Below are 15,238 nucleotides of genomic sequence, written 5' to 3'. Positions count from 1 at the left end.
AATACATGTCTTAAAAAGAGAGAGGATCTTTTTAACCCTGTGAGGGAGTTGTGTTTTTTCTCTAGGATTCCCATAACAAAGTACTACAACCTGAGTGTCTTCAGTAACAGAAACGTATTGTCTCACAATCCTGGAGGTTGGAGGACCGAGATCAAGGTATGAGCAGGGTTGGTCCCTTCTGCGGGTTGGGGAAGAGAGTCTTTTCGATGCCTCTCTCCAAGCTTCTGTGACAGCCTTTGTCATTCCCCCGCTTGTCTGGAGATACATCACCCTGATCTCTGCCTTCACCTTCACGTGGGGTTCTCCCTGGATGTGTTTCTGTGGCCAAATGTCCCCTTTTTACAAGGACTTCAGTCTTATTGGACTAAAGGCCCGTCCTGCCTCTAACATGACTTTATCTTAATCTAAGTAATCACATCTTTAATGGCCTTGTTTGCAAATAAGATTACATTGTGATATACTGGGGGTTAACACTTCAACATGTGAATTTGGGGGTAATACAGTTCAACCCCATAACAACAGTGACTGAGATGAAAGCCTTGTTCTCTAGAGACAACCAGGTTTCTCTTCTTAAGCATCTTCTGGAGGTTTGTGAGCAAGTCATATTGACTTAAAACATTATCACTATATTATGTGGGTACTGGAAATATCAGGGGTAACACTTTGTAAAGCATATGATTATCTGACCACTATGCTGTATACCTGAAACTAATACAAAATAATATCGAATGTAAACTGTCATTGAAAAATAAAAGTAAAAATATATCTATATTGTCACATCAGTGAGACCTGAGGTCTGTGGACAATTCCTTACTGGTCTTGAAAATATTTTTTATTAGCAAAAGAATGTCGCTACCTCAATTATTCCTGTGAGCAGCATCCTCTTGGTTTCCCAGTTCTAGAGCACTTCTGAGCAGTGATAACCCTTCTCCCAAGTGTCATACTCCAGAAACAGGAGCATGTGCCTAATAGCCCGAAAACTCTCACTTGGGAATAAACTGCTTGAGAGGAGGGACAGGTGAAGACCAGAGCTTGAGCCAGGAGTACCAGGCTGTACAGGTGCAAAATAGTCCCACATCCAGCTCCCGGGGGGGAGGGATTTGTGCCCACTTGGTTCTTCTTTGGGCATCAAGCTTTATCCATGAAGTAGTTTACAGTTTTTAACTTAAATTGAATTTTTTCTTCTTGGAGATGAAATATATCACCTTGTTGAAAAGAAAAAGAAAAAATCTCTCCAAAAAACGTTTTTTAAGGTATCTGATTTTTAAACTTCACCCTCATCATCATAAGGCTGAGCAGCTGTTATGTCCAAGCAGGATCAGAGGGAAAAGATACATTTGGGTGAAGATACCTGGTCCTTTCTCATGAAGAGGAAATGCCAACACAAGGAGACCTGGGCTGTGCTGTTTCTGTCAGATGGCTATAGGTTTGGGCATCACAGAGATGAACCGATGCCTGTGAATGAATCACAAAGAGCTCTGCCCCTGTGTTTATAATGCAGATCCAGTCCTTCCCTAAATAGCTCCTTGGTAGTTTTCCATTTTTGCGTGCGTATATTTACATTTACACCCCATTTATATGATTTGCAGAGCTTGAGGCTGGTAGCTTAAACCTTTCCCTTCACTTGCAATTTTCATTGCCCTCCCAGTCGCTAGAGCCCTGAAAATGAGCTTCTCTGAGCTCCTCATTAATTTTTCACTCCTCTCCCTGCGGGAGATGCACAGCTATACAGCACTAGGATTGCAGGCCAAAGAGTGCTTGGCAGGCCACTGCTGTGCCTGGCAATAGGTTTCAGAAACATACCTCCAGGGATTTTGACAAGTGAAATGCCCAGTACCTGCTCGCACTCTAATTATGGGGTTCCCATTAGACCTTCAGAAAGTTGCTCTGTTTCCCAGTATTGGAGTGTGCAGTGATTTGCTCTGTTTTTTAAGTTGGGTGTTAAATTAAGAGTTAGCAGTGTGATATACTAGCAAGATCCCTGGTCTGTCTGTTCCTAGCGCTATGGCCTTGGACAAGTGAGTTCACCCCCTGAACCTTATCTTTTCTTCTTCAAAATGTGACGTTTAGACTAGGCCATCTCCAAGATTCTGTTCCATCTCACCCTCCTCTCATGTTGACAGCAGCCGAGCATTCTCCTCTGCAAGTATAAAGAAGAGTCATTTAACAAGTTTCCCTCGGTGCCACTGTTTCTCTAGCCAAGAACAGGATCTGTGTGTTGGAAGGCTTCAAAAATTCGCCTGCATCCAGCTTGATGTAAGAAATATGCCACATAGAAATCTTCTAGTTAGAACACCTCATCTCTAGCTCTTTGTCTTGACACTGGATGCTGTTTCTTGACCTTCCCTGCCCTCAGTCCTACTTGAACCATACAACCATCACTCCTGATTTAGCAGCTTGAACACATTTTTTAGGGGCCTTTTAAAAAGTGATTTCAAGAGCTGGAGTTTTAGGTTCTATAGGACAAGCGTGGGCCAGAGTCCTCTATAATGAGCTTATGGCCTTGGTGAGCATGAACTTGCTCAGCTGGCAAAATTAACCCTATTGAAAGTTGAACCCAGCTGGCTTAATTGGAACTGGGGTGTCTACAGGGTCCAGATGGATAGGCTTTCAGGATGCAAAACTGACCAACTCAGTGGCACACGTGATTTCCTTCTGCAAAGTCCTCTAAAAGAAGACAACCTTCTGAATATATAGATGGTCTTCCAAGAGCTAATACCTCAAATGCACAGTGAACAAAATAGGGTAAAAGCTGCTTTTCATCGCCATGCATGGCCTACATCTGCTGTCTAGAAGTAATTATCTTGGGAATGAACTCTTTTGATCAGGTGCCGGGAATGCTGTCACTGAAAACTAAATTCCCTCCCATTGTCCTTGAAGACAACAAACTGTCCAGGAAAAAAACACACAAAAAGAAAACCAAGTGGAGAGAAAATAAAGAGGTGTTAGGGACTGAGTAGCGCAGTAACGTTAGAACTGTGACTACCTCGATTTTATGTCAACCTAGGTTAGAACTTTGGAGACAAGAACAAAGTTTGTAATGGCTTGCTTCCCTAACTAACAGAAAAACTGAAGGAATTTTCAGGCTGAGCTGAAAATGAGAATATTTTTAGAAAAATACAGCAAGTACTTGGAGTGCAGACAATTTGTTACATCAACATTAAATCTGAATGTGTTGAATAGCCAGTGGATTAGTTCTTCATATGAGCAGAGATAGAACTGAGTACAGTATTTAAAATACTGGGTAAAAAAAAACCCCTAAGAGTGGCATTCTTTTCATGTACCCAAAAAAGTGTTGGAAAATAAAATGTGGGGCTATAGCAATAATTATTATGAGTGAAGCTCTGCCAGTATCTGAAGTCCTTGCATAACCCCCTTCTTCCTGAATCGGGCGCTCCTCCTGGATAGCTCCCCTGGAGCTCTGTTTCTCATGAATAAAGTGAAGGGTTCAGAATAGATGGTCTCTGAGGCCCCTGCCAGCCTTAATATTCTTTGGTTTTTAAATCAGCACATGTGGGAGAAACATGTCAAATTTTATTAAGTTTTCAGTTGTACCCAAATATAGTAACAGCGGAAATGACAAACACACTATTTGCCCACTAACTTAACATCTTTCTTTGCACAACACCCTTCCCAGACACTGCTCCAGGTTACAACTATTTGAAAAGGCTGTATGATGGTATCTGAAAACTTATTTAAATAAGCCTAAAAGAAGTCTGCTTTGCCTCTTTAAATGCTATAGCCCTATGCTTCCCCTCCAGGGAACTTAGGAACACAATAACAGGTGATGGCCCTCTTGTCACTGTTCCTTTCCTAGTCTGACTAACAATTCATGGAGAATTGTAGGGAAGGTCATTCTTGCCACTCTTTCTTTTGAGCCAGAACAGATGTTAATACTTAAAGAGAAAGAACAATTGTGGGCCAAGAAGGGAGGGTTAGGTCTCCATACAGACTTTGGGGGATGCCACCGATGCCCCTTCTCTGTCATCCACTTCACAGTATTCTACTTTCTCTCTCTGTTTATCATAATGTCACCACACTTCTTCTTTTTCCCTTCTGAGTATCTTCTGCCCTCTCCACTGAGTCACCGATGGTTCCCACAGGCATCACTCTGCTCAAAGTCAACACACTGGAGATGATTGATCATGAAAATTATACCTTCAGAGTACTGAGGGGAAATACTATTAACTAATAATTTTGTGCCAGGGTGAACCATTCTGGTGTAATAAAAATATTTTTAGCAATAAAAATCTAAAAGAGTTATTCCCAAAAAGAAATGAGAAAGAATATAATTCAGGAAAACCCCACAATAAAGAAAGAATGCAGAAAACAATAATGAAAAAGAAATTGGCAAAATTTTATAAATATGAGTCAGTACTGCGTGTTTAAAAATAGTGACAATAATTATGAGAAATTGGAGAATTTGTTAAATAAGGGCAGAACCTGATCTGGATAACAACCTATAAAATAGGATTGTATGGTCTGAGTAAAGATGTTCTGAACTTGCTGTTACTATGCTAGAGGTGGGGGCAAAGATTCATTTGAAGTTTCTAAGTCAAGTAAGCATTTTAAATATTTAAGGCTCACCACTAAAAGAAGTAGAATCTATAATTTAAAGTAGTGAAGCAGAAAAGGAAGAAATGAAAACTCATTCTTTATTACCTAGAAGAAGGTAAAAAAGAAGGAAAATCGTGGTAATTAGCAAAGAATAAGAGTAGAAATAATTCCAACTGTATCAGTAATTACAATAAACATAAATGGTCTATATATACCAATTAAAAGATTGAGGTTGTTAAAAAGTATATAACAAAATCCAGATGTAAACTATTTATGAAATATACCTAAAACATAAGGATATAGAAAAGTTTAAAATAAAGGGGCATACAAAATGCACTAATGAGGTTTTTTTTTAAGGAATGCTAGTTTATCTACATTAATATCAGACAAAGTATATTTGAAGTCAAGAAGCATTTATGAAGTTGAGTCATTATGTATTGATAAAAGGAGCAGTTCATTAGGGAGATACATTCAAAATTCAAAATATCTATGTAGCTAACCAACCTCAGAGTCTCAAAATATACAGATGGGCAAAAGCAGGTTTACAGTTGCATTGTGACATGCTTTTGAGTTGGTAAAGTTATTGTAATAATCATAACCTGCATGCCTTTTTGCATATGAACAACTGTAAACCTACGTTTGCCCACCCCTGTATACAGCAAAGTTGGCAGAATACAAGGGTAAATGAATAAATCTGTGAACATATGTCTAGCAATAATTGACAGGTCAGGCAGACAAAAATACGTAAGGATATAGAAATAAAAATCCGCAGTTAACAAGCTGTAAGACAGAGCTAATCATAAGTTTAGAAATTTAAAAATAAACATCCAAATACTCCATGGATTAAAGAATAAATTATACTCAATATTAAATGTTTAGAACTGATGGAAAGTATATTACATGTCAAACATGTGATATATAGCTATACCAGTAAATAGAGGAAATTTATGACCTTAAATGTTACTAAGATATCTATTTATAGAGTGAGAAATCTCTAGTACAAGACAATCTATAGAAGACTTAGAACTAACATGGAAGGTTTGGCAAGATTGCTGAATTAAAGATTAATATATATTAAAAAATCAGTATAAGTCATATATAAGAGCTAAAAGTAATAAAACTGATAATTTCTTAAGAGATTCTATTCCTGACAGCTCTTAAAACTACTCATTACTGCCCAGCCGGGCGTGGCTCAGCGGTTAAGCATCGACCTAGGATCCAGGCTATCAGGGTTCGATTCCCGGTCAGGGCACATGCCCGGGTTGCTGGCTCGATCAATGACTCTCTCATCATTGATGTTTCTATCTCTCTCTCCCTCTCCTTTCCTCTCTGAAATCAATAAAGATATACTTTTAAAAAAAACACACAAAAAAACTACTCATTACTATGATTCTGGTTTCTACACTTGGTTCTCCATTTCACCCATAAAGAACCCAGCCCTTTATATTGCCACGAGGAGAAATTTAATTCTCCCTATGCCTTTGACTTCTTTACAAATATCGGTTTCCGAGGTGGTTCTCTCCTCCGTGTGAGTCTGTATCGATCCATTTAATTTTGTTCCCAAGCCTTTATAAAGCAACTACTGTTTCAGGTACTTACTTTTGTCCAGTACCTACTTAGCAAGTTTCCTTTTTTAGATCTAGAAAAATTCCTCTCTACAGCTGCTCTCCACAGCTTTCTAAACACAGATCAAATAGTCTTTGTTTTGACCCCAGTTTCTAAATATAATATTCTTTTCTCCCCAACTTTGCCCACCTTTGATTCTGAGCCTTTGGATATCATAAAATTGTCTCCCTAGTAATCCTGAAAAAGGCCTTTTAACATTAACTTCAGCGTTTAAATGACTCTTGTCCTCAGGTAGACAGAAGTTGCAGTGCACAATAAAATATTTCCTGTGTGCTCTCAGGAGCAGGGACAGCGTGCTATCATTCACCTTTGTATCCTCTGAGCCTAACAGAGAGTGTTACAAAAAGAGGATGCCAATTATAGTTTTAAATGGACTACACAAAACCTCAAGCGTCCAGAAAACAGAGCAATTTATTTAGATTTTCCACAAGCCGGTAGGAAGTTGTTGCCTTGTCCCCTCTAACTCCTTTACCTTCACTGTCACTGAACAATCGCAAAGTGACCTCTGATGGGTCCCACACTAATATTAGTCAGGCCTGGAAAAGAGTACAACTGTGGTCGCCCTTCCCCTTGGCCCTTGGCTTGGCCCCTTCTCTTCCCACTGTAGGCCCATCTCCCAACCGAAAGAAAGCTCTTGGGCAGGGGTATGGACACCCACTAGTACACAAGCTCAAGTTTCATCTTCTGGAAGGTCTTGGTCGTCTGGGCAAGGTATTTAGTGATCTCAAATACCCAGTCCTCAGAATGTGATTTAAAAGTGAGTGGAGACCTCTTGGTGGCCCCTTGGCTCAGACATCTTACCCTGTATGGGGGTCAGAGCTGGGAAGGGAGGCCCCTGGGTTCCAGGCACAGGACAAGCTTTCTTTGCTTCCTGTGCAACCAGGAATACATCAGCTTATTGCCTAAAGAATTCTGACTCAACATACCATCATTTTTTAGGTAGAATCATAACATGTAAGAACTTAGAGACCTTTGAAATCATCTTACCTAAGCTTTTCATTAACGTAAGAAACCAAGGCCAGAGAAATGAACTGACTGGCCCGTGTCATATCACACGATCAGGATTAGACAAGTAATAGAAAACCAGGTCTCTAGAGTCCAGATGATCCCTCTCATTCCCATTCTTCTGGCTGCGGATTCCTTGCTGAGCAGTGCAGTTCCTGGATGCTTTGGCAAACTCTGTTGCCAGCTCTGTTGCTATTAAATAAAAGTGGCTAATTGTAAGCACAGTGGCGCAGACTCATGGTAGAAGACAGAGGAAAATGTAGCCACCTGCCCTGCAGCATCTACATAACTTAGGTTTCTCTGAATTGTGAAATCATGAATTCCCTTTGTTGAATAGGATATGTCATTTAGAATCAGAAGTAGACACCAGTGAGCTATCCGTAAGGAGGTAACATTGCATGGTTAGCTTCCATGGAAGTTGTCCATTTTCACCCCGCCAAAGGTCCCTCCAGAGCAACACATGCAAGTAACAGCTGGAATCCAACATGCCGCGTAGATCAGCCGCCACTCAGCCTGAGGCCGTGGCTGGAATTCACTGAACTTATTCTTTAGTGAAGTGAGAAGAGCAGGAGGGACATAGCTGGGGTCTTTCTCTTTGCATCTATTTTTATATTATTTGTTCTTTCAACAAATATTTATTTAGTAGTTCTTATACACTAGGTCTTGTGCTGGGTGTGAGGAATGTAGAAGTAAACAAGGCAGATACAAGTCCCTGCTCTTGAGTAGCTTCCTGTCTGCTGGGGAGAATCACATGAGATCTTTGAGAGGGAAGGGAAGTGTGTGAAAAGCTAAATCAAGAATTTAGGGAGCCCGAGAGAGCAAAAAGAGAAAGGATCTCTGCCGTTAGCAAGCCGGGGTGGAGATGCTGGGTGCTCTGACGCTGAGCAGAGACAAGGCAAGGACTGATGTTTTCACCTTCGTTGAGAACAAAGTGAATTACCGCCTGGGGAATTCAGATGGGGATGTAACATTTTTATATTTTAAAAGTTTTTAGCGTAGGAAATATGCATCTAGAAGAGATTATGGAATATTCTTGTCTCTTGGACTTTAAAATAGACCCACTAGCCTGGGGTGGTGGAGCCATGATCTTGTTCATGTCTATGAGTGATGAATTGGGGAGCCCCTCAGGGTCAATCCAAGCTTGATTTGCCTTTATGTGGTTGACAGAATGCTTAGTGATATTGGACAAGATGTATCTACTTTGTTGTTTGAAACTGGCATTTACAAAGTTTAAAACTGATGGTAGGTTTTGTGAACTGTGGGTGAGATATAAGTAACTCAAAAGCACCTCGTCTTTATCATGCTTTTTAGTGGAATAATATTAAATGACAAATAAGAGGCATCTTCTGAGCTAGCCATGTAGTTTCATCTGTATTTTTTGGCAACAACTTAAAAAAATGTGTTAGCAATCAGCTACAGTTAGCCGGAAAAATATTAAATGCATCCAAGTCCATAAATTGAGAGTTAAGCCAAAAGTTCTGCAAAAATTATCTTTCCAATTACTAGAAGCAATCAATAATAAACAACCAATTGCTGTTATCATATGCCTTATCACTGTTATTATTATTCCAGCCAGCTGTCACACCAAGCACCATGGCTGGAAGAGAGCAGTCATGTTACACGTTAGGCCGATGTAGTTAGTAGCTAGGCCTTCAGCACTGATTTCTCTAACTTAGTGCAAATAGGACACTGAGACAAGAGACTGGTAACAGGGGCCTCCATGCCTCAAATTAATTCATTTCAGGTCATGATGAAAATGTGCCTCAGTCTATATAATTTGTATTGGGTTTTAGCTAGGTTATTTTGTTAATATTAATTTATGAATAGCACTCTGTTAGGCAAAGACAAAAAAATGCCAAGCATGAACTCAAAGCTAGAATGGATGTTAAATATAGTCCAGTAAATAGATAGACTTGGGTGCAGGACAGAATCTGAAGAACCTTCTTTCAACAGGGTCTGCTAGTTTTATTTTAGTTTAAAGTTCGTTAGGCAAACTGAAACCTGAATAGTTTTGTTAACCAGTATCACCCCAATAACTTAAATAAATAAATAGGTAAATAAATAAATACATGTTTTCAGCTACTAAAAATAAATAAAATATATTACCCACACCATACTTTTTTGTGTGGTTATATTTTTTTTAATGGTAATATATCTTTATGATTTAGAGAAGGGAGTATGATGTGGGTAAGGAGCTCAGGAAAGAGGCTGAAGATGATATAGGTGGAAATTGATGTATGTATTTGATAACACAAACACACTGCAAAGTTTTGGCACAGATGAGAGTATAAAATTATGTACAATATATTATGAAGTTATGAAGAAAAAGTGCAGCATTATTTCATCAACTCACCCTTTTCTCCCTGTTGGAATGAATGATTGTCTCCCAACATTTATATGTTGAAGTTTTAATCCCTGAATTTGGAGGTGGGGCCCCTGAGGAAGTAATCAAGGTTAAATGAAGCCTTAAGGGTAAGGCCCTGATAGGATTTGTGTCCTTACAAGAAGAGACACCGGAGAGCTTGCTCGCTCTCTGTTCGCACGAGGAAGAGGTCACGTGAGCGCACTGCGAGAAGGCGGCCTCCTGCAAGCCAGGAGAAGAGGCCCCAGAATGAAACCTGCTTTGCCGGCACCTTGATCTTAGACTTCCCGACTCCAGAGCTGTGAGAAAGAAATGCCTGTCGTCGAAGTGACGCAGTCTGTGGGATTTTGTGATGGCAGCCTGAGCAGATTAACACCTCCCCATTTCCAACGTCACTCCTAGAGAGGAAGCCCAGTTAAGGATGTGGCACCGTTAATGGCCTATTCATTTATAAAAGAAGCAAAGAACAGAGAGTATTGTCTTTCAGTGTGAGTGATTTAAATCACCGTGAGTGGTGGCCGTCATCCTTGCCCTCCGACACTCACTTTGGCTCACTTCCAGTGGTGCTCTGCCAAGTCCGCAGGATGCAAGTAGAGCAGGCACAGTCTCTGCCTTCTAAGGTTTTGTTTATTTCAGTCATTAACCATAGAAGATGTATGTGGTAGGACCCCCACCATACCCTAACTTTACTGTGGCCTTCCTGTGCAGGAAAAGGGAGAGAGGAAAAAAATAAACCTACCCCCAACGGGAAGGTCATCCAAAGATCGAAGTGCATGGAGGGTGAGGGTGAAGAGTGGAGGAAGGCTTGTGACCTCGAGCTAAAATTGGAAACGTAATTGATACTATATATATCACAACTGAAGTGGATTGTTTGGAAGTTGTCTGTTAGATCACAGACTCGTAAAACTAACTGGATAACTTATCAGAAGAGCTGGGTTATGCCTGTGTGTTCAGTCCCGTAAGTAGGAGGAGGCAAGGGGACGGGAACAACTGCAGTCTTTGAAACCCAGAAGGGAGAAGGGAGGCCTCTTTTGATTTCTGTTTTGTTTCTTTTAACTGTGTGCTTTCCAGTTGCTCGAGGCTGAAATAATCACGACGGGGGATGGCGTTCTGTTCCTTCGCTCCGTGTTTAGCCCTCACGCCCACGGGTGATGTTGGCCTCCGAGTGTTTCTGCCACCCCCCGCCAGCCGGTGGACTCAGGCAGCCTACGGAGGGTAACATGAATCTTCCCATCCCACGCTTTTGGTCATCTTTTACCAACATGATTTCCTGAATAAAAATCTAATTGATACGTTAAGGAAATCAATCTGACCGTTTGTTTTCTACGCCCCTGGTATGCATTCTGTTATCCTAAGAGCAAGCAAGTGATTTCGCTCATTCGCAGGACTCTAAAAGTAAAAGAAATTCTTCCTCTGATTAGGTTTTCACGGATGTTTCAGGCCCTTCAAATATGTAGGATAATTCCAAATAGTCGGATGGCTCCTAGGAGCAGAGCCTTAGCAGGGAAGGCCGCTTACGTATGTGTCATCCTTAAACTTGGAGAAATTATACGTGGGAATTTTCTTAGGAAAGCAGGTCAGATCTTGGTAACATTGTGGGTGTTGAGATTAATGTTGGTCCTATGAGGCTATGGACATTTTAAAAAGAAAAGACCAAGTTCAGAGACTGAGGACAGGACAGAACCCGGGGTGGAAGCCTGGGCACAAACTCCAAAGGCCTTAGTTTTTTTCCCACTTGTTTCTAAAATACTTGGATTTGGGAAATAAGTCAGTGTTGTGACAAATGTGTTTATTAAGCACAGCTTTTGTGCATATTCCTTTAAGGGGAGGTCTCCGTAAATAGAAGTGCCATGAAAAGTAACAAGTGAAGATGGACCTAGTCTATGAATAGTTTCAGGAGGCATGTAGCTTCTCTCTGCTATCATGCATGACCTCTGGAATATTGAAAAGGCCTTTTATTGCATCTGTGCTCCAAAGGAGAAAAGCAAAGGTGGTGCAGAAAGGCAGGACAGCATACGTTTTAGATGCAAAGGGAAGAGCTAATCTGATACTAAAAGAAAAGAAGACGCAGGTTCTTCATCGCCATAGCCTTCATATGGTAAAGGGGAAATAATTAGAAATTGTGTTTCCCATAAAGGCAAATTTAGACAAGTCAAACATGCACTACTTTTGCAGAACAAAGTTAACTCCCTGCAAGTACGAGGCTGCAAATAGGGCCAGTGTGAGCTCCCTTGAGCTCTGCTGGTATCCTAGGTAAGGATACTGTTTCTAAAACTCTGAGTGGTCTACTGGATTTCTCTATGTTTCCCTGAAGAATGGAAAGCATTGTACCTATTAAAGACTGATTTAGTTCTAAGAAAATATTTTCCAGGTCAATGCAAATTACTCTCTGCCTTGCACTCCCTAACCCCTTCTCCCCTATTTCCCCAACACCCATCCACCTCTTGCCCCCCGACTGCCACGAGCAGTGGTATAAAGGAGTGATTGTGCTCTAAAATAATTTATTAGGGGTAACTTATTGTTAATTTTACACTCAATCATGGGTTTGTGGTCATATTCTGAGCTTTTATTTTTTTGTTTGTTAGAGTAGAGGAAAGTTATTTTACTTTGGAGCCCTACAAACCATATTGCTCTATACAAGGAAACTGGATTAAAGCTGACGAATGGCCCTGTGCCCTGGCTAACTGGTAGAATGGGCACCGGGTAGCTCTATGCTTGTTTGTCCCACTCCATGGTCTTGGCACGTGTCCTCCCAGTCTTCACCTGGATAAACTCTCACTTATCCCTGTGGTCCTATCTAAATGTCACTTGCTCAGACATGTCCAATTTGAATCAGCCACCACTGTCACAGTTGTTCACCATACCTTTTTGTTTCCATAGAGCTCTTCTCAATTCAGTCATTTGTCCCCTCTTCTGATTAATATTTATCACTCTCAGTAGACCGCAAGCTATGAGCCCTCCATTCAGTCCTGCCCCAGGGTAAGTGCCCAATGATAGTTGTTGAATGAATCAGTGAGCAAATGACCTAGAACTCTTGTTGCTCAGGCTGGCTCCAGATAGATAGAGAAACGGATATGACTCCTTTTACCTTCTGCCTCTGAAGAATGTTTAACCTTTAAAAATTTCTAAACCGACGTGAAAGATAACTTATCTACTAAAATCCAAACATAGTTTATTGGTCCAGTAAAATGGCATTAACTTGGACTGATTCAACAGGAGCTATTCACGCTTAAACACATTTTTTCAGCTTTCACTTCACCATGATAGTTATAGTTTTGGCTTTTTATTGGGAAAAGAAACAAATTACACATTTGGAAATTAGTGCCTATCCCTGTGCAAGTCTCTGTAATTTCTAAGTCTTATGGATGAAGGCAAATCAGGAAGGGAACTGACTTAGTGTCACAGCCAGAGCTAGTTTTACTCTGCTCGACTGCGTAATAATCACCAGTGTTGAAATAAGCAAACATTGAGTGTGCTGTGAAATCTGGTGGTGAGGGAAGGAATAATAGAAATAACATTAAGAAAAAGAAACTACACGCTCTCGCGAAAGACAAAGGCCCCACCCAAGCAATAGTCCTGTGACCCCCAAGCCACCCAGCCGCGGAGTGTTTCGTTTTCTCGTGATTAGCTGAGGAATGCTGCGAAATTTCCAGATTGTTTCTGTTCTGAATCTTTTTGCTCTCCACCTGTCTCATGTTAATACAGGCAGTGGAGCCAAGAAAAATCTTCAGACCTTTGAACAGTCGCATCAGAAATCTTAGGCTCTGGGAATAAACTGTTTTTTTTCCTAAGATTTGTGAAAGAGAACTTCCTAACCTCAATCAAAGACCTGGCCAACAGTTTAATTCCCAGCACAGGCTTGATAAATTGCCTGCCTGTGGTATAGAATGTCACAAAACTATGGAGACACACCGTCTGCAAAGGACTGGAGGAAAAAACTCTCTTTTCAGATCCCCACGGGCTCGCCTCCAGAATTCTGGGTCCCTCTACCATAGACCCGCACTTACGCGCGTTACATTTAGCCACGTATTCATTCCTCTCCCGCCCTGCCTCGGCACTCTTGGCGTTCCTATTTCTCTGCTTCTTAAACCCCAAATTGTGAACTGGCTGGTTGGTTGCTATTTTAACATAGTTGCCTTCGCCAAGTTGCGTGATTATCGGCTTAGGAAATCCTCTGTTGAGCTAATCAATTAACTTATGTTGTGTAACTCTGAGTTAATAAGGAAGGATTCTGCAGAAGATACAAAGACTGATGCTTGAGCCGTGTTGATACCTTAACAAAGTTCAGGTCATGGAGGAAAAGGAAAGGTTAGAAGTTGTGAAGAGATGTCCCCGATTGCAGTTGTACTGATTCTAGCTTGTTTGGCCCATTTCTTCTGAAACTTCAGCATATACCATAACCTTTTGATGATCTTGTCCAAACTCATGTTCCGGGGCTCCACACATCCCCCCCGCCCTCCAGAGATCCTGGCTTCCTAAACCCTCGATAAGGCCCATAAAAATTGTCAGCTTTCCAAGCTTCCAAGTTGAAAGAGAGGGGGGAATAGCTGAGAAAATATAGAACCTCTACATTCTATGTATCTCACAGAGTATGGTGGGCGTGGGACTCAAAGCAACGCATTGAGTGGTGGCAGCACTCCTCCGTCGGTCCGAGCAACAGGAGGGACCAACCGTGGCAGAAACTCGTGGAAACTAATTGTGTATCCAGCTGCAGAAGGGATGTTGCTGGAATCTGATTAGGTAGGAAAGGACAAGACACCTCTGAAGAGATACAACAGGAGCTTAACTTTTGCAGTAAGAGTGCCAATCACAAACTCAACGGTACAGTTCAGTGATTCTGCTCCAAGTCAGGGAAGAGCTCTTAACCCAGGGGAGGAGCCCCAGAGGGGTTCAGGTTAGATGCTTAGACCTCTGGGTTTCCCCGGGTGGGCGAGTCGGGGGGCCCTCGTTGCCTGTGGGTTAATACCACCAGGTTTCAGCGGGGTCCTGCTGGACATTCACTCTCTAGATACCTCACAAAGCCTCTGGAAAGCCTTCCCCACCAACTAAAGGGGGCTTGCTGGAATTCGGCTAACTGGGAACGCATTGGTGGCGCTCCCTGACCCAGAGTTGTACCTCTGTAATTAGAGTAGCACTTTCCTTTGTTTGCCTGAGGGTGAAACAGTTGCCAAGTATCTAACAAGCAGCTTCTAACAAGCCCCATGGAAGGAGCTATCGATTGAGCCGGAGGAGAAACAAGTACAATTAAGTTTCAGACTAATCATCAGAATTCAGCATTGACCGCATTGTTCCAGAGATTTATTAAATCCCTCTCCTTGACTCGGAGGGAGGGGGTTTGGGGGTTTGTTGGAGAGGGTCATAGGCAGGTGTGAAAAACTATGGTTCAGCAATTTATAATATTTTCTTTCTCTCAAGGGATCAAGGATGAAATGAATAAAAATTGTACATCCCCACAGTAGGCTCTAATTAGAAATGAAAGGCAGGGAGAATCTTAGCATTTAACAGTGTAGCCTATTCCTTTTCCTCAGTTACACTAATGAATTCTGTATACTTTTTGTCAAGTATCTTTCTTTCTTTCTTTGCTTGGGAGCACTGCAGAGCAACCAAGGCTATTACCACATCTGTTGCAGGTGCCTAGGTAGACTGTGTGCAGCCTCAAGGATAAACAGAATTGCATCGGGAGAAAAA

At 41.4% G+C, this 15,238-nt stretch overlaps 1 protein-coding gene across 7 annotated transcripts in view; it reads left to right on the top strand.

The window, feature by feature from the left end:
• Positions 1 to 15,238, top strand: part of PHACTR1 (phosphatase and actin regulator 1) — a 458,770-nt gene that overhangs the window by 305,845 nt on the left and 137,687 nt on the right. The window lies entirely within an intron of this gene.

This window comes from Miniopterus schreibersii, assembly GCF_964146895.1.
Source record: "Miniopterus schreibersii genome assembly, chromosome: 8".
NCBI lineage: Eukaryota > Metazoa > Chordata > Mammalia > Chiroptera > Miniopteridae > Miniopterus > Miniopterus schreibersii.
Note: the sequence above shows the minus strand (reverse complement) of the source record. Positions and strands in the feature narration are given on the sequence as shown.